This window comes from Rhipicephalus microplus, chromosome X (assembly GCF_043290135.1).
Source record: "Rhipicephalus microplus isolate Deutch F79 chromosome X, USDA_Rmic, whole genome shotgun sequence".
Lineage (NCBI taxonomy): Eukaryota > Metazoa > Arthropoda > Arachnida > Ixodida > Ixodidae > Rhipicephalus > Rhipicephalus microplus.
This window is the reverse complement of record NC_134710.1, coordinates 163,031,165-163,049,143: the sequence shown is the minus strand read 5'-3', so window position 1 is coordinate 163,049,143 and position 17,979 is coordinate 163,031,165. Positions and strand designations below refer to the sequence as shown.

The 17,979-nt window shown below is 53.3% G+C and overlaps 52 non-coding genes across 52 annotated transcripts; all 52 read right to left on the bottom strand.

Annotated features, from left to right (window-relative positions):
- Positions 1-65: 65 nt before the first annotated feature.
- On the bottom strand, positions 66-147 carry TRNAS-GCU (transfer RNA serine (anticodon GCU)). The gene has a single exon. It is a non-coding gene; the product is annotated as a tRNA-Ser (tRNA).
- A 79-nt stretch (positions 148-226) lies between these two features.
- Positions 227-308, bottom strand: TRNAS-GCU (transfer RNA serine (anticodon GCU)). The gene has a single exon. It is a non-coding gene; the product is annotated as a tRNA-Ser (tRNA).
- A 394-nt stretch (positions 309-702) lies between these two features.
- Positions 703-789, bottom strand: TRNAS-GCU (transfer RNA serine (anticodon GCU)). Its single transcript has one exon. It is a non-coding gene; the product is annotated as a tRNA-Ser (tRNA).
- Positions 790-1,031: 242 nt separating this feature from the next.
- TRNAS-GCU (transfer RNA serine (anticodon GCU)) lies at positions 1,032-1,112 on the bottom strand. Its single transcript has one exon. It is a non-coding gene; the product is annotated as a tRNA-Ser (tRNA).
- Positions 1,113-1,193: 81 nt separating this feature from the next.
- Positions 1,194-1,275, bottom strand: TRNAS-GCU (transfer RNA serine (anticodon GCU)). Its single transcript has one exon. It is a non-coding gene; the product is annotated as a tRNA-Ser (tRNA).
- Positions 1,276-1,676: 401 nt separating this feature from the next.
- TRNAS-GCU (transfer RNA serine (anticodon GCU)) lies at positions 1,677-1,758 on the bottom strand. Its single transcript has one exon. It is a non-coding gene; the product is annotated as a tRNA-Ser (tRNA).
- A 78-nt stretch (positions 1,759-1,836) lies between these two features.
- Positions 1,837-1,918, bottom strand: TRNAS-GCU (transfer RNA serine (anticodon GCU)). Its single transcript has one exon. It is a non-coding gene; the product is annotated as a tRNA-Ser (tRNA).
- Positions 1,919-2,156: 238 nt separating this feature from the next.
- On the bottom strand, positions 2,157-2,243 carry TRNAS-GCU (transfer RNA serine (anticodon GCU)). Its single transcript has one exon. It is a non-coding gene; the product is annotated as a tRNA-Ser (tRNA).
- Positions 2,244-2,324: 81 nt separating this feature from the next.
- TRNAS-GCU (transfer RNA serine (anticodon GCU)) lies at positions 2,325-2,406 on the bottom strand. The gene has a single exon. It is a non-coding gene; the product is annotated as a tRNA-Ser (tRNA).
- A 1,038-nt stretch (positions 2,407-3,444) lies between these two features.
- TRNAS-GCU (transfer RNA serine (anticodon GCU)) lies at positions 3,445-3,526 on the bottom strand. The gene has a single exon. It is a non-coding gene; the product is annotated as a tRNA-Ser (tRNA).
- Positions 3,527-3,927: 401 nt separating this feature from the next.
- On the bottom strand, positions 3,928-4,009 carry TRNAS-GCU (transfer RNA serine (anticodon GCU)). The gene has a single exon. It is a non-coding gene; the product is annotated as a tRNA-Ser (tRNA).
- A 397-nt stretch (positions 4,010-4,406) lies between these two features.
- TRNAS-GCU (transfer RNA serine (anticodon GCU)) lies at positions 4,407-4,488 on the bottom strand. Its single transcript has one exon. It is a non-coding gene; the product is annotated as a tRNA-Ser (tRNA).
- Positions 4,489-4,568: 80 nt separating this feature from the next.
- On the bottom strand, positions 4,569-4,650 carry TRNAS-GCU (transfer RNA serine (anticodon GCU)). The gene has a single exon. It is a non-coding gene; the product is annotated as a tRNA-Ser (tRNA).
- Positions 4,651-4,729: 79 nt separating this feature from the next.
- TRNAS-GCU (transfer RNA serine (anticodon GCU)) lies at positions 4,730-4,811 on the bottom strand. Its single transcript has one exon. It is a non-coding gene; the product is annotated as a tRNA-Ser (tRNA).
- An 81-nt stretch (positions 4,812-4,892) lies between these two features.
- TRNAS-GCU (transfer RNA serine (anticodon GCU)) lies at positions 4,893-4,975 on the bottom strand. Its single transcript has one exon. It is a non-coding gene; the product is annotated as a tRNA-Ser (tRNA).
- A 78-nt stretch (positions 4,976-5,053) lies between these two features.
- On the bottom strand, positions 5,054-5,135 carry TRNAS-GCU (transfer RNA serine (anticodon GCU)). Its single transcript has one exon. It is a non-coding gene; the product is annotated as a tRNA-Ser (tRNA).
- An 80-nt stretch (positions 5,136-5,215) lies between these two features.
- Positions 5,216-5,296, bottom strand: TRNAS-ACU (transfer RNA serine (anticodon ACU)). Its single transcript has one exon. It is a non-coding gene; the product is annotated as a tRNA-Ser (tRNA).
- An 82-nt stretch (positions 5,297-5,378) lies between these two features.
- Positions 5,379-5,460, bottom strand: TRNAS-GCU (transfer RNA serine (anticodon GCU)). Its single transcript has one exon. It is a non-coding gene; the product is annotated as a tRNA-Ser (tRNA).
- An 83-nt stretch (positions 5,461-5,543) lies between these two features.
- TRNAS-GCU (transfer RNA serine (anticodon GCU)) lies at positions 5,544-5,625 on the bottom strand. Its single transcript has one exon. It is a non-coding gene; the product is annotated as a tRNA-Ser (tRNA).
- A 560-nt stretch (positions 5,626-6,185) lies between these two features.
- On the bottom strand, positions 6,186-6,267 carry TRNAS-GCU (transfer RNA serine (anticodon GCU)). Its single transcript has one exon. It is a non-coding gene; the product is annotated as a tRNA-Ser (tRNA).
- Positions 6,268-6,661: 394 nt separating this feature from the next.
- TRNAS-GCU (transfer RNA serine (anticodon GCU)) lies at positions 6,662-6,743 on the bottom strand. Its single transcript has one exon. It is a non-coding gene; the product is annotated as a tRNA-Ser (tRNA).
- A 401-nt stretch (positions 6,744-7,144) lies between these two features.
- TRNAS-GCU (transfer RNA serine (anticodon GCU)) lies at positions 7,145-7,226 on the bottom strand. The gene has a single exon. It is a non-coding gene; the product is annotated as a tRNA-Ser (tRNA).
- Positions 7,227-7,307: 81 nt separating this feature from the next.
- On the bottom strand, positions 7,308-7,389 carry TRNAS-GCU (transfer RNA serine (anticodon GCU)). Its single transcript has one exon. It is a non-coding gene; the product is annotated as a tRNA-Ser (tRNA).
- A 242-nt stretch (positions 7,390-7,631) lies between these two features.
- Positions 7,632-7,713, bottom strand: TRNAS-GCU (transfer RNA serine (anticodon GCU)). The gene has a single exon. It is a non-coding gene; the product is annotated as a tRNA-Ser (tRNA).
- Positions 7,714-7,793: 80 nt separating this feature from the next.
- On the bottom strand, positions 7,794-7,875 carry TRNAS-GCU (transfer RNA serine (anticodon GCU)). Its single transcript has one exon. It is a non-coding gene; the product is annotated as a tRNA-Ser (tRNA).
- Positions 7,876-7,956: 81 nt separating this feature from the next.
- TRNAS-GCU (transfer RNA serine (anticodon GCU)) lies at positions 7,957-8,038 on the bottom strand. The gene has a single exon. It is a non-coding gene; the product is annotated as a tRNA-Ser (tRNA).
- Positions 8,039-8,278: 240 nt separating this feature from the next.
- TRNAS-GCU (transfer RNA serine (anticodon GCU)) lies at positions 8,279-8,360 on the bottom strand. The gene has a single exon. It is a non-coding gene; the product is annotated as a tRNA-Ser (tRNA).
- A 79-nt stretch (positions 8,361-8,439) lies between these two features.
- On the bottom strand, positions 8,440-8,521 carry TRNAS-GCU (transfer RNA serine (anticodon GCU)). Its single transcript has one exon. It is a non-coding gene; the product is annotated as a tRNA-Ser (tRNA).
- An 81-nt stretch (positions 8,522-8,602) lies between these two features.
- Positions 8,603-8,684, bottom strand: TRNAS-GCU (transfer RNA serine (anticodon GCU)). Its single transcript has one exon. It is a non-coding gene; the product is annotated as a tRNA-Ser (tRNA).
- Positions 8,685-8,763: 79 nt separating this feature from the next.
- TRNAS-GCU (transfer RNA serine (anticodon GCU)) lies at positions 8,764-8,844 on the bottom strand. The gene has a single exon. It is a non-coding gene; the product is annotated as a tRNA-Ser (tRNA).
- An 81-nt stretch (positions 8,845-8,925) lies between these two features.
- TRNAS-GCU (transfer RNA serine (anticodon GCU)) lies at positions 8,926-9,007 on the bottom strand. Its single transcript has one exon. It is a non-coding gene; the product is annotated as a tRNA-Ser (tRNA).
- A 562-nt stretch (positions 9,008-9,569) lies between these two features.
- On the bottom strand, positions 9,570-9,651 carry TRNAS-GCU (transfer RNA serine (anticodon GCU)). The gene has a single exon. It is a non-coding gene; the product is annotated as a tRNA-Ser (tRNA).
- Positions 9,652-9,729: 78 nt separating this feature from the next.
- Positions 9,730-9,811, bottom strand: TRNAS-GCU (transfer RNA serine (anticodon GCU)). Its single transcript has one exon. It is a non-coding gene; the product is annotated as a tRNA-Ser (tRNA).
- Positions 9,812-10,049: 238 nt separating this feature from the next.
- TRNAS-GCU (transfer RNA serine (anticodon GCU)) lies at positions 10,050-10,136 on the bottom strand. Its single transcript has one exon. It is a non-coding gene; the product is annotated as a tRNA-Ser (tRNA).
- Positions 10,137-10,217: 81 nt separating this feature from the next.
- On the bottom strand, positions 10,218-10,299 carry TRNAS-GCU (transfer RNA serine (anticodon GCU)). Its single transcript has one exon. It is a non-coding gene; the product is annotated as a tRNA-Ser (tRNA).
- Positions 10,300-11,337: 1,038 nt separating this feature from the next.
- Positions 11,338-11,419, bottom strand: TRNAS-GCU (transfer RNA serine (anticodon GCU)). The gene has a single exon. It is a non-coding gene; the product is annotated as a tRNA-Ser (tRNA).
- A 722-nt stretch (positions 11,420-12,141) lies between these two features.
- TRNAS-GCU (transfer RNA serine (anticodon GCU)) lies at positions 12,142-12,223 on the bottom strand. Its single transcript has one exon. It is a non-coding gene; the product is annotated as a tRNA-Ser (tRNA).
- A 394-nt stretch (positions 12,224-12,617) lies between these two features.
- Positions 12,618-12,699, bottom strand: TRNAS-GCU (transfer RNA serine (anticodon GCU)). The gene has a single exon. It is a non-coding gene; the product is annotated as a tRNA-Ser (tRNA).
- A 561-nt stretch (positions 12,700-13,260) lies between these two features.
- TRNAS-GCU (transfer RNA serine (anticodon GCU)) lies at positions 13,261-13,342 on the bottom strand. Its single transcript has one exon. It is a non-coding gene; the product is annotated as a tRNA-Ser (tRNA).
- An 80-nt stretch (positions 13,343-13,422) lies between these two features.
- TRNAS-GCU (transfer RNA serine (anticodon GCU)) lies at positions 13,423-13,504 on the bottom strand. The gene has a single exon. It is a non-coding gene; the product is annotated as a tRNA-Ser (tRNA).
- Positions 13,505-13,585: 81 nt separating this feature from the next.
- On the bottom strand, positions 13,586-13,667 carry TRNAS-GCU (transfer RNA serine (anticodon GCU)). Its single transcript has one exon. It is a non-coding gene; the product is annotated as a tRNA-Ser (tRNA).
- A 242-nt stretch (positions 13,668-13,909) lies between these two features.
- On the bottom strand, positions 13,910-13,991 carry TRNAS-GCU (transfer RNA serine (anticodon GCU)). Its single transcript has one exon. It is a non-coding gene; the product is annotated as a tRNA-Ser (tRNA).
- Positions 13,992-14,071: 80 nt separating this feature from the next.
- Positions 14,072-14,153, bottom strand: TRNAS-GCU (transfer RNA serine (anticodon GCU)). Its single transcript has one exon. It is a non-coding gene; the product is annotated as a tRNA-Ser (tRNA).
- An 81-nt stretch (positions 14,154-14,234) lies between these two features.
- On the bottom strand, positions 14,235-14,316 carry TRNAS-GCU (transfer RNA serine (anticodon GCU)). The gene has a single exon. It is a non-coding gene; the product is annotated as a tRNA-Ser (tRNA).
- Positions 14,317-14,556: 240 nt separating this feature from the next.
- Positions 14,557-14,638, bottom strand: TRNAS-GCU (transfer RNA serine (anticodon GCU)). The gene has a single exon. It is a non-coding gene; the product is annotated as a tRNA-Ser (tRNA).
- A 79-nt stretch (positions 14,639-14,717) lies between these two features.
- TRNAS-GCU (transfer RNA serine (anticodon GCU)) lies at positions 14,718-14,799 on the bottom strand. The gene has a single exon. It is a non-coding gene; the product is annotated as a tRNA-Ser (tRNA).
- An 81-nt stretch (positions 14,800-14,880) lies between these two features.
- Positions 14,881-14,962, bottom strand: TRNAS-GCU (transfer RNA serine (anticodon GCU)). The gene has a single exon. It is a non-coding gene; the product is annotated as a tRNA-Ser (tRNA).
- Positions 14,963-15,041: 79 nt separating this feature from the next.
- TRNAS-GCU (transfer RNA serine (anticodon GCU)) lies at positions 15,042-15,123 on the bottom strand. The gene has a single exon. It is a non-coding gene; the product is annotated as a tRNA-Ser (tRNA).
- Positions 15,124-15,842: 719 nt separating this feature from the next.
- Positions 15,843-15,924, bottom strand: TRNAS-GCU (transfer RNA serine (anticodon GCU)). The gene has a single exon. It is a non-coding gene; the product is annotated as a tRNA-Ser (tRNA).
- An 884-nt stretch (positions 15,925-16,808) lies between these two features.
- Positions 16,809-16,890, bottom strand: TRNAS-GCU (transfer RNA serine (anticodon GCU)). Its single transcript has one exon. It is a non-coding gene; the product is annotated as a tRNA-Ser (tRNA).
- A 241-nt stretch (positions 16,891-17,131) lies between these two features.
- On the bottom strand, positions 17,132-17,213 carry TRNAS-GCU (transfer RNA serine (anticodon GCU)). Its single transcript has one exon. It is a non-coding gene; the product is annotated as a tRNA-Ser (tRNA).
- A 406-nt stretch (positions 17,214-17,619) lies between these two features.
- On the bottom strand, positions 17,620-17,701 carry TRNAS-GCU (transfer RNA serine (anticodon GCU)). Its single transcript has one exon. It is a non-coding gene; the product is annotated as a tRNA-Ser (tRNA).
- Positions 17,702-17,979: the final 278 nt, after the last annotated feature.

Genomic DNA, 17,979 nt, shown 5'->3' with positions numbered 1-17,979 from the left:
ATTCGTGCAGCTTACACACTAGTGTCGAAGACCGATCACTCGGAAAAAACAAAAGTTACGCAACTCAACGAGGCTGGGATTCGAACCCACGCGGGCAGAGCTCAATGGATTAGCAGTCCATCGCCTTCACCTCTCAGCCACCTTGTCCGCCTTGCAGGCCATCCGTGCAGCTTACACATTAGTGTCGAAGACCGATCACTGGGAGAACAAAAAAAGTTACGCGACTCGACGAGGATGGGATTCGAACCCACGCGGGCAGAGCCCAATGGATTAGCAGTCTATCGCCTTAACTTCTCGGCCACCTCGTCCACCTTGCAGGGCACCCGTGAAGCTTACACACTAGTGTCGAAGACTGATTACAGGGAGAACAATAAAAAAGTTACGCGACTCGACGAGGATGGGATTCGAACCCACGCGAGCCCAGCCCAATAAATTAGCAGTCAATCCTTAACCTCTCGGCCACCTTGTCCACCTTGCAGGCCATTCGTGCAGCTTTCACACTAGTGTTGAAGACCGATCACTGGGAGAAAAAAAAAGTTACGCGACTCGACGAGGATGGGATTCGAACACACGCGGGCAGAGCACAATAGATTCGCAGTCAATCCTTAACCTCTTGGCCACCTTGTCCGCATTGCACCCCATCCATGCAGCTTACACACAAGTGTCGAAGACCGATCACTTAGAGAAGAAAAAAAAGTTACGCGACTCGACGTGGATGGGGTTCGAACGCACGCGGGCAGAGCCCAATGGATTAGCAGTCCATCGCCTTAACCTCTCGGCCACGTCGTCCGCCTTGCAGGCCTTTCGTCCTGCTTACACACTAGTGTCGTAGACCGATCACTGGGAGAACAACAAAAAGTTGCGCGACTCGACGAGGTTGGGATTCAAACCCACGCGGGCAGAGCCCAATGGATTAGTAGTCCATCGCCTTAACCTTTCGGCCAGCTCATCCGCCTTGCAGGCCATTCGTGCAGCTTACACACTAGTGTCGTAGACAGATCACTGCGAGAACAAAAAAAAGTTACGCGACTCGACGAGGATGGGATTTGAACCCACGCCGCACAGCCCAGGGATTTAGCAGTCCATCGCCTTATCCTCTCGGCCACCTCGTCCGCCATGCAGGCCATACGTGCAGCTTACACACTAGTGTCGAAGACCGATCACTGGGAGAACAAAAACAAAGTTACGCGACTCAACGAGGATGGGATTCGAACCCACGCGGGCAGAGCTCAATGGATTAGCAGTCCATCGCCTTAACCTCTCGGCCACCTCATCCGCCTTGCAGGCTACCCGTGCAGCTTACACACTAGTGTCGAAGACTAATTACTGGGAGAACAAAAAAAAGTTACGCGACTCGACGAGGATGGGATTCGAACCCACGCGGGCCGAGCCCAATAAATTAGCAGTCAATCTCCTTAACCTCACGGCCACCTCATCCGCCTTGCAGGCCATTCGTGCAGCTTACACACTAGTGTCGAAGACCGATCACTGCGAGAACAAGAAAAGTTACGCGACTCGCAAAGGTTGAGATTCGAACCCACGCAGGCAGAGCCCAACGGATTATTAGTGCCCCGCCTTAACCTCTCGGCCACCTCATCCGCCTTGCTGTCCACCCGTGCAGTTTACACATTAGTGTCGAAGACTGATTACTGGGAGAACAAAAAAGTTACGCGACTCGACGAGGATGGGATTCGAACCCACGCGGGCAGAGCCCAATGGATTAGCAGTCCATCGCCTTAACCTCTCGGCCACCTCGTCCTCCTCGCAGGCCATTCGTGCAGCTTACACACTAGTGTCGTAGACCGATCACTGGAAGAACAAAAAAGTTTCGTGACTTGACGAGGATAGGATTCGAACCCACGCGGGCAGAGCCCAGTGCATTAGCAGTCCATCGCCTTAACCTCTCGGCCACCTCATCCGCCTTGCAGGCCATTCATGCAGCTTAAGCACTAGTGTCGTAGACCGATCACTGGGAGATCAAAAAATAAACTTACGCGACTCGACGAGGATGGGATTAGAACCCACGCGGGAAGAGCCTAATGGATTAGCAGTCCATCGCCTAAACTTCTCGGCCACCTCGTCTGCCTTGCTGGCCATCTGTGCAGCTTACACACTAGTGTCGTAGACCGATGACTGGCAGAACAAAAAAAGTTTCGTGACTCTAGGAGGATGGGATTCGAACCCACGCGGGCAGAGCCCAATGGATTAGCAGTCCATCGCCTTAACCTCTCGGCCACCTCGTCCGCCTTGCAAGCCATTCGTTCAGCTTACTCACTAGTGTCATAGACAGATCACTGAAAGAACAGAAAAAAAGTTACGCGACTCGACGAGGATGGGATTCAAACCCACGCGGGCAGAGCCCAATGAATTAGCAGTTCATCGCCTTAACCTCTCGGTCACCTCGTCCGCCTTGCAGGCCATCTGTGCAGCTTACTCACTAGTGTCGAAGACCGATCACTGGGAGAACAGAAAAAAAAAGTTACGCGACTTGACGAGGATGGGATTCGAACCCACGCGGGCAGAGCCCCATGTATTAGCAGTCCATCGCCTTAATTTCTCGGCCACCTCCTCCGCCTTGCAGGTCTTTCGTGCAGCTTACACACTAGTGTCGTAGACAGATCACTGGGAGAACAAAACAAGTTACACGACTCGACGAGGATGGGATTCGAACCCACGCGGGCAGAGCCCAATGGATTAGCAGTCCATCTAACCTCTCGGCCACCTTGTCCGCCTTGCAGACCATTCGTGCAGCTTACACACTAGTGTCGAAGACTGATTACTGGGAGAACAAAAAAAGTTACGCGACTCCACGAGGATGGGATTCGAACCCACGCGGGCCGACCCCAATAAATTAGCAGACAATCTCTTTAACCTCTCGGCCACCTCTACCGCCTTGCAGGCCATTCGGGCAGCTCACACACTAGTGTCGAAGACCAATTACTCGGAGAAAAAAAAAGGTACGCGACTCGACGAGGATGGGATTCGAACCCACGCAGGCAGAGCTCAATGGATTAGAAGTCCATCGCCTTAACCTCTCGTCACCTCGTCCGCCTTGCAGGCCATCCGTGCAGCTTACACACTAGTGTCGAAGACCGATCACTTGGAGAACAAAAAAAACTTACGCGACTCGACGAGGATGGGATTCGAACCCACGCGGGCCGAGCCCAATAAATGAGCAGTCAATCTTTAACCTCTCGGCCACCTCGTCCACCTTGCAGGCCATTCGTGCAGCTTTCACACTAGTGTTGAAGACCGATCACTGGGAAAAAAAGTTACGCGACTCGACGAGGATGGGATTCCAACACACGCGGGGAGAGCTCAATAGATTAGCAGTCCATTGCCTTAACATCTCGGCCACCTCGTTCGCCTTGCACCCCATCCGTGCAGCTTACACACTAGTGTCGAAGACCGATCACTGGGAGAAGAAAAAAAAGTTTCGCGACTCGACGAGGATGGGATTCGAACTCACGCGGGCAGAGCCATATGGATTAGCAGTCCATCGCCTTAACCTCTCGGCCACCTCGTCCGCCTTGCACCCCAACCGTGCAGCTTACACACTAGTGTCGTAGACGGATCACTGGGAAAACAAAAAAAAGTTACGCGACTCGACGAAGATGGGATTAAAACCAACGCGGGCAGAGCCCAGGGATTTAGCAGTCTATCGCCTTAACCTCGCGGCCACCTCGTCTGCCTTGCAGGCCATTCGTGCGGCTTACACACTAGTGTCGTAGACAGATCACTGGAAAACAAAATGAGTTACGTGACTCGACGAGGATGAGATTCGATCCCACGCCGAATGAGCCCAATGGATTAGCAGTCCATCACCATAACCTCCCGGCCACCTCGTCCGCCTTGCAAACCACCCGTGCAGCTTACACACTAGTGTCGAAGACTGATTACTGGGAGAACAAAAAAAGTTACGCGACTCGACGAGGATGGGATTCGAACCCACGCGGGCAGAGCCCAATGGATTAGCATTCCATCGCCTTAACCTCTCGGCCACCTCGTCCGCCTTGCAAGCCATTCGTGCAGCTTACACACTAGTGCCGTAGACAGATCACTGAAAGAACAAAAAAAAGTTACGCGACCCGACGAGGATGGGATTCGAACCCATGTGAGCCCAGCCCAATAAATTAGCAGTCAATCCTTAACCTCTCGGCCACCTTGTCCACCTTGCAGGCCATTCGTGCAGCTTTCACACTAGTGTTGAAGACCGATCACTGGGAGAAAAAAAAGTTACGCGACTCGACGAGGATGGGATTCGAACACACGGGGGAAGAGCACAATAGATTCGCAGTCAATCCTTAACCTCTTGGCCACCTTGTCCGCATTGCACCCCATCCATGCAGCTTACACACTAGTGTCGAAGACCGATCACTGGGAGAAGAAAAAAAAGTTACGCGACTCGACGAGGACGGGGTTCGAACGCACGCGGGCAGAGCCCAATGGATTAGCAGTCCATCGCCTTAACCTCTCGGCCACGTCGTCCGCCTTGCAGGCCTTTCGTGCAGCTTACACTCTAGTGTCGTAGACCGATCACTGCGAGAACAACAAAAAGTTGCGCGACTCGACGAGGTTGGGATTCAAACCCACGCGGGCAGAGCCCAATGGATTAGCAGTCCATCGCCTTAACCTTTCGGCCAGCTCGTCCGCCTTGCAGGCCATTCGTGCAGCTTACACACTAGTGTCGTAGACAGATCACTGCGAGAACAAAAAAAGTTACGCGACTCGACGAGGATGGGATTCGAACCCACGCGGGCAGAGCCCAATGGATTAGCAGTCCATCGTCTTAACCTTTCGGCCAGCTCGCCCGCCTTGCAGGCCATTCGTGCAGCTTACACACTAGTGTCGAAGACCGATCACTGGGAGAACAAAAAAAAAGTTACGCGACTCGGCGAGGATGGGATTCGAACCCACGCGGGCAGAGCTCAATGGATTAGCAGTCCATCGCCTTCACCTCTCAGCCACCTCGTCCGCCTTGCAGGCCATCCGTGCAGCTTACACATTAGTGTCGAAGACCGATCACTGGGCGAACAAAAAAAGTTACGCGACTCGACGAGGATGGGATTCGAACCCACGCGGGCAGAGCCCAATGGATTAGCAGTCTATCGCCTTAACTTCTCGGCCACCTCGTCCACCTTGCAGGGCACCCGTGAAGCTTACACACTAGTGTCGAAGACCAATCACTGGGAGAAGAAAAAAAAGTTACGCGACTCGACGAGGATGGGATTCGAACCCATGCGGGCAGAGCCCCATGGATTAGTAGTCTACACCCTAACCTCTCGGCCACCTCGTCCGCCTTGCAGGCCATTCGTGCAGCTTAAGCACTAGTGTCGAAGACCGATCACTGGGAGATCAAAAAATAAACTTACGCGACTCGACGAGGATGGGATTCAAACCCACGCGGGCAGAGCCCAATGAATTAGCAGTTCATCGCCTTAACCTCTCGGTCACCTCGCCCGCCTTGCAGGCCATCTGTGCAGCTTACTCACTAGTGTCGAAGACCGATCACTGGGAGAACAGAAAAAAAAAGTTACGCGACTCGACGAGGATGGGATTCGAACCCACGCGGGCAGAGCCATATGGATTAGCAGTCCATCGCCTTAACCTCTCGGCCACCTCGTCCGCCTTGCACCCCAACCGTGCAGCTTACACACTAGTGTCGTAGACGGATCACTGGGAAACAAAAAAAAGTTACGCGACTCGACGAGGATGGGATTAAAACCCACGCGGGCAGAGCCCAGGGATTTAGCCGTCTATCGCCTTAACCTCGCGGCCACCTCGTCTGCCTTGCAGGCCATTCGTGCAGCTTACACACTAGTGTCGAAGACTGATTACTGGGAGAACAAAAAAAGTTACGCGACTCCACGAGGATGGGATTCGAATCCACGTGGGCCGACCCCAATAAATTAGCAGACAATCTCTTTAACCTCTCGGCCACCTCTACCGCCTTGCAGGCCATTCGGGCAGCTCACACACTAGTGTCGAAGACCAATCACTCGGAGAAAAAAAAAGTTACGCGACTCGACGAGGATGGGATTCGAACCCACGCAGGCAGAGCTCAATGGATTAGAAGTCCATCGCCTTAACCTCTCGTCACCTCGTCCGCCTTGCAGGCCAACCGTGCAGCTTACACAATAGTGTCGAAGACCGATCACTGGGAGAACAAAAAAAGTTACGCGACTCGACGAGGATGGGATTCGAACCCACGTGGGCAGTGCCCAATGGATTAGCAGTCCATCGCCTTAACTTCTCGGCCACCTCGTCCGCCTTGCAGGCCACCCGTGCAGCTTACACACTAGTGTCGAAGACTTATTACTGGGAGAAAAAAAAACTTACGCGACTCGACGAGGATGGGCTTCGAACCCACGCGGGCCGAGCCCAATAAATGAGCAGTCAATCTTTAACCTCTCGGCCACCTCGTCCACCTTGCAGGCCATTCGTGCAGCTTTCACACTAGTGTTGAAGACCGATCACTGGGAAAAAAAGTTACGCGACTCGACGAGGATGGGATTCGAACACACGCGGGGAGAGCTCAATAGATTAGCAGTCCATTGCCTTAACATCTCGGCCACCTCGTCCGCCTTGCACCCCATCCGTGCAGCTTACACACTAGTGTCGAAGACCGATCACTGGGAGAAGAAAAAAAAGTTTCGCGACTCGACGAGGATGGGATTCGAACTCACGCGGGCAGAGCCATATGGATTAGCAGTCCATCGCCTTAACCTCTCGGCCACCTCGTCCGCCTTGCACCCCAACCGTGCAGCTTACACACTAGTGTCGTAGACGGATCACTGGGAAAACAAAAAAAAGTTACGCGACTCGACGAGGATGGGATTAAAACCCACGCGGGCAGAGCCCAGGGATTTAGCAGTCTATCGCCTTAACCTCGCGGCCACCTCGTCTGCCTTGCAGGCCATTCGTACGGCTTACACACTAGTGTCGTAGACAGATCACTGGAAAACAAAATGAGTTACGTGACTCGACGAGGATGAGATTCGAACCCACGCGGAATGAGCCCAATGGATTAGCAGTCCATCGCCATAACCTCCGGGCCACCTCGTCCGCCTTGCAAACCACCCGTGCAGCTTACACACTATTGTCGAAGACTGATTACTGGGAGAGCAAAAAAAGTTACGCGACTCGACGAGGATGGGATTCAAACCCAAGCGGGCAGAGCCCAATGAATTAGCAGTCCATCGCCTTAACCTCTCGGTCACCTCGTCCGCCTTGCAGGGCATCTGTGCAGCTTACACACTAGTGTCGAAGACCGATCACTGGGAGAACAGAAAAAAAGTTACGCGACTCGACGAGGGTGGGATTCGAACCCACGCGGGCAGAGCCCATTGGATTAGCAGTCCATCGCCTGAACCTCTCGGCCACCTCGTCCACCTTGTAGGCCATTCGTGCAGCTTACACACTAGTGACGAAGACCGATCACTGCGAGAACAAAAAAAAGTTACCTGACTCCACGAGGATGGGATTCAAACTCAAGCGGGCAGAGCCCAACGAATTAGCAGTCCATGGCCTTAACCTCTCGGTCACCTCGTCCGCCTTGCAGGTCATCTGTGCAGCTTACACACTAGTGTCGAAGACCAATCACTGCAAGAACAAAAAAAAGGTACGCGACTCGACGAGGATGGGATTCGAACCCACGCGGGCAGAGCCCAATGAATTAGCAGTCCATCGCCTTAACTTCTCGGACACCTCGTCCGCCTTGCAGGCCATCCGTGCAGCTTACACACTAGTGTCGAAGACCGATCACTGGGAGAACAACAAAAAGTTGCGCTACTCGACGAGGTTGGGATTCAAACCCACGCGGGCAGAGCCCAATGGATTAGCAGTCCATCGCCTTAACCTTTCGGCCAGCTCGTCCGCCATGCAGGCCATACGTTCAGCTTACACAATAGTGTCGAAGACCGATCACTGGGAGAACAAAAACAAAGTTACGCGACTCGACGAGGATGGGATTCGAACCCACGCGGGCAGAGCTCAATGGATTAGCAATCCATCGCCTTAACTTCTCGGCCACCTCGTCCGCCGCTCAGGCTACCCATGCAGCTTACACACTAGTGTCGAAGACTAATTACTGGGAGAACAAAAAAAAGTTACGCGACTCGACGACGATGGGATTCGAACCCACGCGGGCCGAGCCCAATAAATTAGCAGTCAATCTCTTTAACCTCACGGCCACCTCATCCGCCTTGCAGGCCATCCGTGCAGCTTACACACTAGTGTCGAAGACCGATCACTCGGAAAAAACAAAAGTTACGCGACTCAACGAGGCTGGGATTCGAACCCACGCGGGCAGAGCTCAATGAATTAGCAGTCCATCGCCTTCACCTCTCAGCCACCTCGTCCGCCTTGCAGGCCATCCGTGCAGCTTACACATTTGTGTCGAAGACCGATCACTGGGAGAACAAAAAAAGTTACGCGACTCGACGAGGATGGGATTCGAACCCACGCGGGCAGAGCCCAATGGATTAGCAGTCTATCGCCTTAACTTCTCGGCCACCTCGTCCACCTTGCAGGGCACCCATGAAGCTTACACACTAGTGTCGAAGACTGATTACAGGGAGAACAATACAAAAGTTACGCGACTCGACGAGGATGGGATTCGAACCCACGCGGGCAGAGCTCAATGGATTAGCAGTCCATCGCCTTAACCTCTCGGCCACCTCGTCCGTCTTGCAGGCCATCCGTGCAGCTTACACACTAGTGTCGAATACCGATCACTGGGAGAAGAAAAAATTTTACGTGACTCGACGAGGATGGGATTTGAACCCACGCCGCACAGCCCAGGGATTTAGCAGTCCATCGCCTTATCCTCTCGGCCACCTCGTCCGCCATGCAGGCCATACGTGCAGCTTACACACTAGTGTCGAAGACCGATCACTGGGAGAACAAAAACAAAGTTACGCGACTCAACGAGGATGGGATTCGAACCCACGCGGGCAGAGCTCAATGGATTAGCAGTCCATCGCCTTAACCTCTCGGCCACCTCGTCCGTCTTGCAGGCCATCCGTGCAGCTTACACACTAGTGTCGAATACCGATCACTGGGAGAAGAAAAAATTTTACGTGACTCGACGAGGATGGGATTTCAACCAACGCGGGCAGAGCCCAATGGATTAGCAGTCCATCGCCTTAACCTGTCGGCCACCTCATCCGCCTTGCAGGCTACCCGTGCAGCTTACACACTAGTGTCGAAGACTAATTACTGGGAGAACAAAAAAAAGTTACGCGACTCGACGAGGATGGGATTCGAACCCACGCGGGCCGAGCCCAATAAATTAGCAGTCAATCTCCTTAACCTCACGGCCACCTCATCCGCCTTGCAGGCCATTCGTGCAGCTTACACACTAGTGTCGAAGACCGATCACTGCGAGAACAAGAAAAGTTACGCGACTCGCAAAGGTTGAGATTCGAACCCACGCAGGCAGAGCCCAACGGATTATTAGTGCCCCGCCTTAACCTCTCGGCCACCTCATCCGCCTTGCTGTCCACCCGTGCAGTTTACACATTAGTGTCGAAGACTGATTACTGGGAGAACAAAAAAGTTACGCGACTCGACGAGGATGGGATTCGAACCCACGCGGGCAGAGCCCAATGGATTAGCAGTCCATCGCCTTAACCTCTCGGCCACCTCGTCCTCCTCGCAGGCCATTCGTGCAGCTTACACACTAGTGTCGTAGACCGATCACTGGAAGAACAAAAAAGTTTCGTGACTTGACGAGGATAGGATTCGAACCCACGCGGGCAGAGCCCAGTGCATTAGCAGTCCATCGCCTTAACCTCTCGGCCACCTCATCCGCCTTGCAGGCCATTCATGCAGCTTAAGCACTAGTGTCGTAGACCGATCACTGGGAGATCAAAAAATAAACTTACGCGACTCGACGAGGATGGGATTAGAACCCACGCGGGAAGAGCCTAATGGATTAGCAGTCCATCGCCTAAACTTCTCGGCCACCTCGTCTGCCTTGCTGGCCATCTGTGCAGCTTACACACTAGTGTCGTAGACCGATGACTGGCAGAACAAAAAAAGTTTCGTGACTCTAGGAGGATGGGATTCGAACCCACGCGGGCAGAGCCCAATGGATTAGCAGTCCATCGCCTTAACCTCTCGGCCACCTCGTCCGCCTTGCAAGCCATTCGTTCAGCTTACTCACTAGTGTCATAGACAGATCACTGAAAGAACAGAAAAAAAGTTACGCGACTCGACGAGGATGGGATTCAAACCCACGCGGGCAGAGCCCAATGAATTAGCAGTTCATCGCCTTAACCTCTCGGTCACCTCGTCCGCCTTGCAGGCCATCTGTGCAGCTTACTCACTAGTGTCGAAGACCGATCACTGGGAGAACAGAAAAAAAAAGTTACGCGACTTGACGAGGATGGGATTCGAACCCACGCGGGCAGAGCCCCATGTATTAGCAGTCCATCGCCTTAATTTCTCGGCCACCTCCTCCGCCTTGCAGGTCTTTCGTGCAGCTTACACACTAGTGTCGTAGACAGATCACTGGGAGAACAAAACAAGTTACACGACTCGACGAGGATGGGATTCGAACCCACGCGGGCAGAGCCCAATGGATTAGCAGTCCATCTAACCTCTCGGCCACCTTGTCCGCCTTGCAGACCATTCGTGCAGCTTACACACTAGTGTCGAAGACTGATTACTGGGAGAACAAAAAAAGTTACGCGACTCCACGAGGATGGGATTCGAACCCACGCGGGCCGACCCCAATAAATTAGCAGACAATCTCTTTAACCTCTCGGCCACCTCTACCGCCTTGCAGGCCATTCGGGCAGCTCACACACTAGTGTCGAAGACCAATTACTCGGAGAAAAAAAAAGGTACGCGACTCGACGAGGATGGGATTCGAACCCACGCAGGCAGAGCTCAATGGATTAGAAGTCCATCGCCTTAACCTCTCGTCACCTCGTCCGCCTTGCAGGCCATCCGTGCAGCTTACACACTAGTGTCGAAGACCGATCACTTGGAGAACAAAAAAAACTTACGCGACTCGACGAGGATGGGATTCGAACCCACGCGGGCCGAGCCCAATAAATGAGCAGTCAATCTTTAACCTCTCGGCCACCTCGTCCACCTTGCAGGCCATTCGTGCAGCTTTCACACTAGTGTTGAAGACCGATCACTGGGAAAAAAAGTTACGCGACTCGACGAGGATGGGATTCCAACACACGCGGGGAGAGCTCAATAGATTAGCAGTCCATTGCCTTAACATCTCGGCCACCTCGTTCGCCTTGCACCCCATCCGTGCAGCTTACACACTAGTGTCGAAGACCGATCACTGGGAGAAGAAAAAAAAGTTTCGCGACTCGACGAGGATGGGATTCGAACTCACGCGGGCAGAGCCATATGGATTAGCAGTCCATCGCCTTAACCTCTCGGCCACCTCGTCCGCCTTGCACCCCAACCGTGCAGCTTACACACTAGTGTCGTAGACGGATCACTGGGAAAACAAAAAAAAGTTACGCGACTCGACGAAGATGGGATTAAAACCAACGCGGGCAGAGCCATATGGATTAGCAGTCCATCGCCTTAACCTCTCGGCCACCTCGTCCGCCTTGCACCCCAACCGTGCAGCTTACACACTAGTGTCGTAGACGGATCACTGGGAAACAAAAAAAAGTTACGCGACTCGACGAGGATGGGATTAAAACCCACGCGGGCAGAGCCCAGGGATTTAGCCGTCTATCGCCTTAACCTCGCGGCCACCTCGTCTGCCTTGCAGGCCATTCGTGCAGCTTACACACTAGTGTCGAAGACTGATTACTGGGAGAACAAAAAAAGTTACGCGACTCCACGAGGATGGGATTCGAATCCACGTGGGCCGACCCCAATAAATTAGCAGACAATCTCTTTAACCTCTCGGCCACCTCTACCGCCTTGCAGGCCATTCGGGCAGCTCACACACTAGTGTCGAAGACCAATCACTCGGAGAAAAAAAAAGTTACGCGACTCGACGAGGATGGGATTCGAACCCACGCAGGCAGAGCTCAATGGATTAGAAGTCCATCGCCTTAACCTCTCGTCACCTCGTCCGCCTTGCAGGCCAACCGTGCAGCTTACACAATAGTGTCGAAGACCGATCACTGGGAGAACAAAAAAAGTTACGCGACTCGACGAGGATGGGATTCGAACCCACGTGGGCAGTGCCCAATGGATTAGCAGTCCATCGCCTTAACTTCTCGGCCACCTCGTCCGCCTTGCAGGCCACCCGTGCAGCTTACACACTAGTGTCGAAGACTTATTACTGGGAGAAAAAAAAACTTACGCGACTCGACGAGGATGGGCTTCGAACCCACGCGGGCCGAGCCCAATAAATGAGCAGTCAATCTTTAACCTCTCGGCCACCTCGTCCACCTTGCAGGCCATTCGTGCAGCTTTCACACTAGTGTTGAAGACCGATCACTGGGAAAAAAAGTTACGCGACTCGACGAGGATGGGATTCGAACACACGCGGGGAGAGCTCAATAGATTAGCAGTCCATTGCCTTAACATCTCGGCCACCTCGTCCGCCTTGCACCCCATCCGTGCAGCTTACACACTAGTGTCGAAGACCGATCACTGGGAGAAGAAAAAAAAGTTTCGCGACTCGACGAGGATGGGATTCGAACTCACGCGGGCAGAGCCATATGGATTAGCAGTCCATCGCCTTAACCTCTCGGCCACCTCGTCCGCCTTGCACCCCAACCGTGCAGCTTACACACTAGTGTCGTAGACGGATCACTGGGAAAACAAAAAAAAGTTACGCGACTCGACGAGGATGGGATTAAAACCCACGCGGGCAGAGCCCAGGGATTTAGCAGTCTATCGCCTTAACCTCGCGGCCACCTCGTCTGCCTTGCAGGCCATTCGTACGGCTTACACACTAGTGTCGTAGACAGATCACTGGAAAACAAAATGAGTTACGTGACTCGACGAGGATGAGATTCGAACCCACGCGGAATGAGCCCAATGGACTAGCAGTCCATCGCCATAACCTCCGGGCCACCTCGTCCGCCTTGCAAACCACCCGTGCAGCTTACACACTATTGTCGAAGACTGATTACTGGGAGAGCAAAAAAAGTTACGCGACTCGACGAGGATGGGATTCGAACCCACGCGGGCTGAGCCCAATAAATTAGCAGTCAATCTCTTAACCTCTCGGCGACCACGTCTGCCTTGCAGGCCATACATGCAGCTTACACACTAGTGTCGAAGACCGATCACTGGGAGAACAAAAAAAGTTACGCGACTCGACGAGGATGGGATTCGAACCCACGCGGGCAGATCCCAATGGATTAGCATTCCATCGCCTTAACCTCTCGGCCACCTCGTCCGCCTTGCAAGCCATTCGTGCAGCTTACACACTAGTGCCGTAGACAGATCACTGAAAGAACAAAAAAAAGTTACGCGACTCGACGAGGATGGGATTCAAACCCAAGCGGGCAGAGCCCAATGAATTAGCAGTCCATCGCCTTAACCTCTCGGTCACCTCGTCCGCCTTGCAGGGCATCTGTGCAGCTTACACACTAGTGTCGAAGACCAATCACTGGGAGAACAGAAAAAAAGTTACGCGACTCGACGAGGGTGGGATTCGAACCCACGCGGGCAGAGCCCATTGGATTAGCAGTCCATCGCCTGAACCTCTCGGCCACCTCGTCCACCTTGTAGGCCATTCGTGCAGCTTACACACTAGTGACGAAGACCGATCACTGCGAGAACAAAAAAAAGTTACCTGACTCCACGAGGATGGGATTCAAACTCAAGCGGGCAGAGCCCAACGAATTAGCAGTCCATGGCCTTAACCTCTCGGTCACCTCGTCCGCCTTGCAGGTCATCTGTGCAGCTTACACACTAGTGTCGAAGACCAATCACTGCAAGAACAAAAAAAAGGTACGCGACTCGACGAGGATGGGATTCGAACCCACGCGGGCAGAGCCCAATGAATTAGCAGTCCATCGCCTTAACTTCTCGGACACCTCGTCCGCCTTGCAGGCCATCCGTGCAGCTTACACACTAGTGTCGAAGACCGATCACTGGGAGAACAACAAAAAGTTGCGCTACTCGACGAGGTTGGGATTCAAACCCACGCGGGCAGAGCCCAATGGATTAGCAGTCCATCGCCTTAACCTTTCGGCCAGCTCGTCCGCCATGCAGGCCATACGTTCAGCTTACACAATAGTGTCGAAGACCGATCACTGGGAGAACAAAAACAAAGTTACGCGACTCGACGAGGATGGGATTCGAACCCACGCGGGCAGAGCTCAATGGATTAGCAATCCATCGCCTTAACTTCTCGGCCACCTCGTCCGCCGCTCAGGCTACCCGTGCAGCTTACACACTAGTGTCGAAGACTAATTACTGGGAGAACAAAAAAAAGTTACGCGACTCGACGACGATGGGATTCGAACCCACGCGGGCCGAGCCCAATAAATTAGCAGTCAATCTCTTTAACCTCACGGCCACCTCATCCGCCTTGCAGGCCATCCGTGCAGCTTACACACTAGTGTCGAAGACCGATCACTCGGAAAAAACAAAAGTTACGCGACTCAACGAGGCTGGGATTCGAACCCACGCGGGCAGAGCTCAATGAATTAGCAGTCCATCGCCTTCACCTCTCAGCCACCTCGTCCGCCTTGCAGGCCATCCGTGCAGCTTACACATTTGTGTCGAAGACCGATCACTGGGAGAACAAAAAAAGTTACGCGACTCGACGAGGATGGGATTCGAACCCACGCGGGCAGAGCCCAATGGATTAGCAGTCTATCGCCTTAACTTCTCGGCCACCTCGTCCACCTTGCAGGGCACCCATGAAGCTTACACACTAGTGTCGAAGACTGATTACAGGGAGAACAATACAAAAGTTACGCGACTCGACGAGGATGGGATTCGAACCCACGCGGGCAGAGCTCAATGGATTAGCAGTCCATCGCCTTAACCTCTCGGCCACCTCGTCCGTCTTGCAGGCCATCCGTGCAGCTTACACACTAGTGTCGAATACCGATCACTGGGAGAAGAAAAAATTTTACGTGACTCGACGAGGATGGGATTTGAACCAACGCGGGCAGAGCCCAATGGATTAGCAGTCCATCGCCTTAACCTGTCGGCCACCTCATCCGCCTTGCAGGCTACCCGTGCAGCTTACACACTAGTGTCGAAGACCGATCACTGCGAGAACAAAAAAAGTTACGCGACTCGACGAGGATGGGATTCGAACCCACGCGGGCAGAGCCCAATCGATTAGCAGTCTATCGCCTTAACTTCTGGCCACCTCATCCACCTTGCAGGCCACCCGTGAAGCTTACACACTAGTGTCGAAGACTTATTACAGGGAGAACAATAAAAAAGTTACGCGACCCGACGAGGATGGGATTAGAACCCACGCGAGCCCAGCCCAATAAATTAGCTGTCAATCCTTAACCTCTCGGCCACCTTGTCCACCTTGCAGGCCATTCGTGCAGCTTTCACACTAGTGTTGAAGACCGATCACTGGGAGAAAAAAAAGTTACGCGACTCGACAAGGATGGGATTCGAACACACGCGGGCAGAGCACAATAGATTCGCAGTCAATCCTTAACCTCTCGGCCACCTTGTCCGCATTGCACCCCATCCGTGCAGCTTACGTACTAGTGTCATAGACCCATCACTGGGAGAACAAAAAAAGTTACGCGAGACGACGATGATGGGATACGAACCCACGCGGGCAGAGCCCAAATAATTAGCAGTCCATCGCCTTAACCTCTCGGCCACCTCGTCCGCCTTGCAGGCCATCCGTGCAGCTTACACAGTATTGTCGAAGACCGATCACTGGGAGAACAAAAAAAAATTGCGCGACTCGACGAGGATGGGAGTCGAACCCACGTGGGCAGAGCCCAATGGATTAGCAGTCCATCGCCTTAACCTCTCGGCCACCTCGTCCGCCTTGCAGGCCATTCGTGCAGCTTACACACTAGTGTCGTAGAAAGATCACTGGGAGAACAAAAAGAAGTTTCGCGACTTGACCAGGATGAGATTCGAACCCACGCGGGCCGAGCCCAATAAATTAGCAGTCAATCGCCTTAACTTCTCGGCCACCTCGTCCGCCTTGCAGGCCACCCGTGCAGCTTACACACTAGTGTCGAAGACTTATTACAGGGAGAACAAAAAAAAACTTACGCGACTCGACGAGGATGGGATTCGAACCCACGCGGGCCGAGCCCAATAAATGAGCCGTCAATCCTTAACTTCTCGGCCACCTCGTCCGCCTTGCAGGCCATTCGTGCCGCTTTAACACTAGTGTTGAAGACCGATCAATGGGAAAAAAAGTTACGCGACTCGACGACAATGGGATTCGAACCCACGCAGGCTGAGCCCAACGGATTAGCAGTCCCCCGCCTTAACCTCTCGGCCACCTTATCCGCCTTGCTGTCCACCCGTGCAGCTTACACACTAGTGTCGAAGACCGATCACTGGGAGAACAATAAACAAGTTACGCGACTCGACGAGGATGGGATTCGAACGCACGCGGGCAGAACCCAATGGATTAGCAGTCCATCGTCTTAACCTCTCGGCCAGCTCGTCCGCCTTGCAGGATGTTCGTGCAGCTTACACACTAGTGTCGAAGACCGATCACTGGGAGATCAAAAAAAAGTTTCGCGACTCGACGAGGATGGGATTCGAACCCACGCGGGCAGAGCCCAATGGCTTAGCACTCCATCGCCTCAACCTCTCGGCCACCACGTCCGCCTTGCAGGCCATTCGTGCAGCTTACACACTACTTTCGAAGACCAATCACTGGGAGAAGAAAAAAAAGTTACGCGACTCGACGAGGATGGGATTCGAACCCACTCGGGCAGAGCCCAATCGATTAGCAGTCCATCGCCTTAACCTCTCGGCCACCTCGTCCGCCTTGCAGGCCATTCGTGCAGCTTACACACTAGTGTCGTAGACCGATCACTGGAAGAACAAAAAAAGTTTCGCGACTTGACGAGAATGGGATTCGAACCCACGAGGGCAGAGCCCAATGAATTAGCAGTCCATCGTCTTAACTTCTGGGCCACCTCGTCCGCCTTGCAAGCCATTCGTGCAGCTTACACACTAGTGTCGCAGACAGATCTCTGAAGGAACAAAAAAAAGTTACGCGACTCGACGAGGATGGGATTCAAACCCACGCGGGACGAGCCCAATGAATTAGCAGTCCATCGCCTTAACCTCTCGGTCACCTCGTCCGCCTTGCAGGCCATCTGTGCCGCTTACTCACTAGTGTCGAAGACCGATCACTGGGAGAACAGAAAAAAAGTTACGCGACTGGACGAGTATGGGATTCGAACCCACGCGGGCTGAGCCCAATGAATTAGCAGTCCATCGCCTTAACCTCTCTGTCACCTCGTCCGCCTTGCAGGCCATCTGTGCAGCTTACTCACTAGTGTCGAAGACCGATCACTGGGAGAACAGAAAAAAAGTTACGCGACTGGACGAGTATGGGATTCGAACACACGGAGGCAAGACTCAATAGATTAGCAGTCCATCGCCCTAACTTCTCGGCCACCTCGTACGCCTCTCACCCCATCCGTGCAGCTTACACACTAGTGTCGAAGACCAATCACTGGGAGAAGAAAAAGAAGTTACGCGACTCGACGAGGATGGGATTCGAACCCACGCGGGCAGAGCCAAATGGATTAGCAGTCCATCGCCTTAACCACTCGGCCACCTCGTCCTCCTTGCAGGCCTTTCGTGCAGCTTACACACTAGTGTCGTAGACAGATCACTGGGAGAACAAAACAAGTTACGCGACTCGACGAGGATGGGATTTGAACCCACGCGTGCAGAGCCCAATGGATTAGCATTTCATCGCCCTAACCTCTCGGCCACCTCGTCCGCCTTGCAGGCCATTCGTGTAGCTTACACACTAGTGTCATGGAGAGATCACTGGGCGAACAAAAATATTACACGACTCGACGAGGATGGGAGTGGAAACCATGCGGGCAGAGCCCA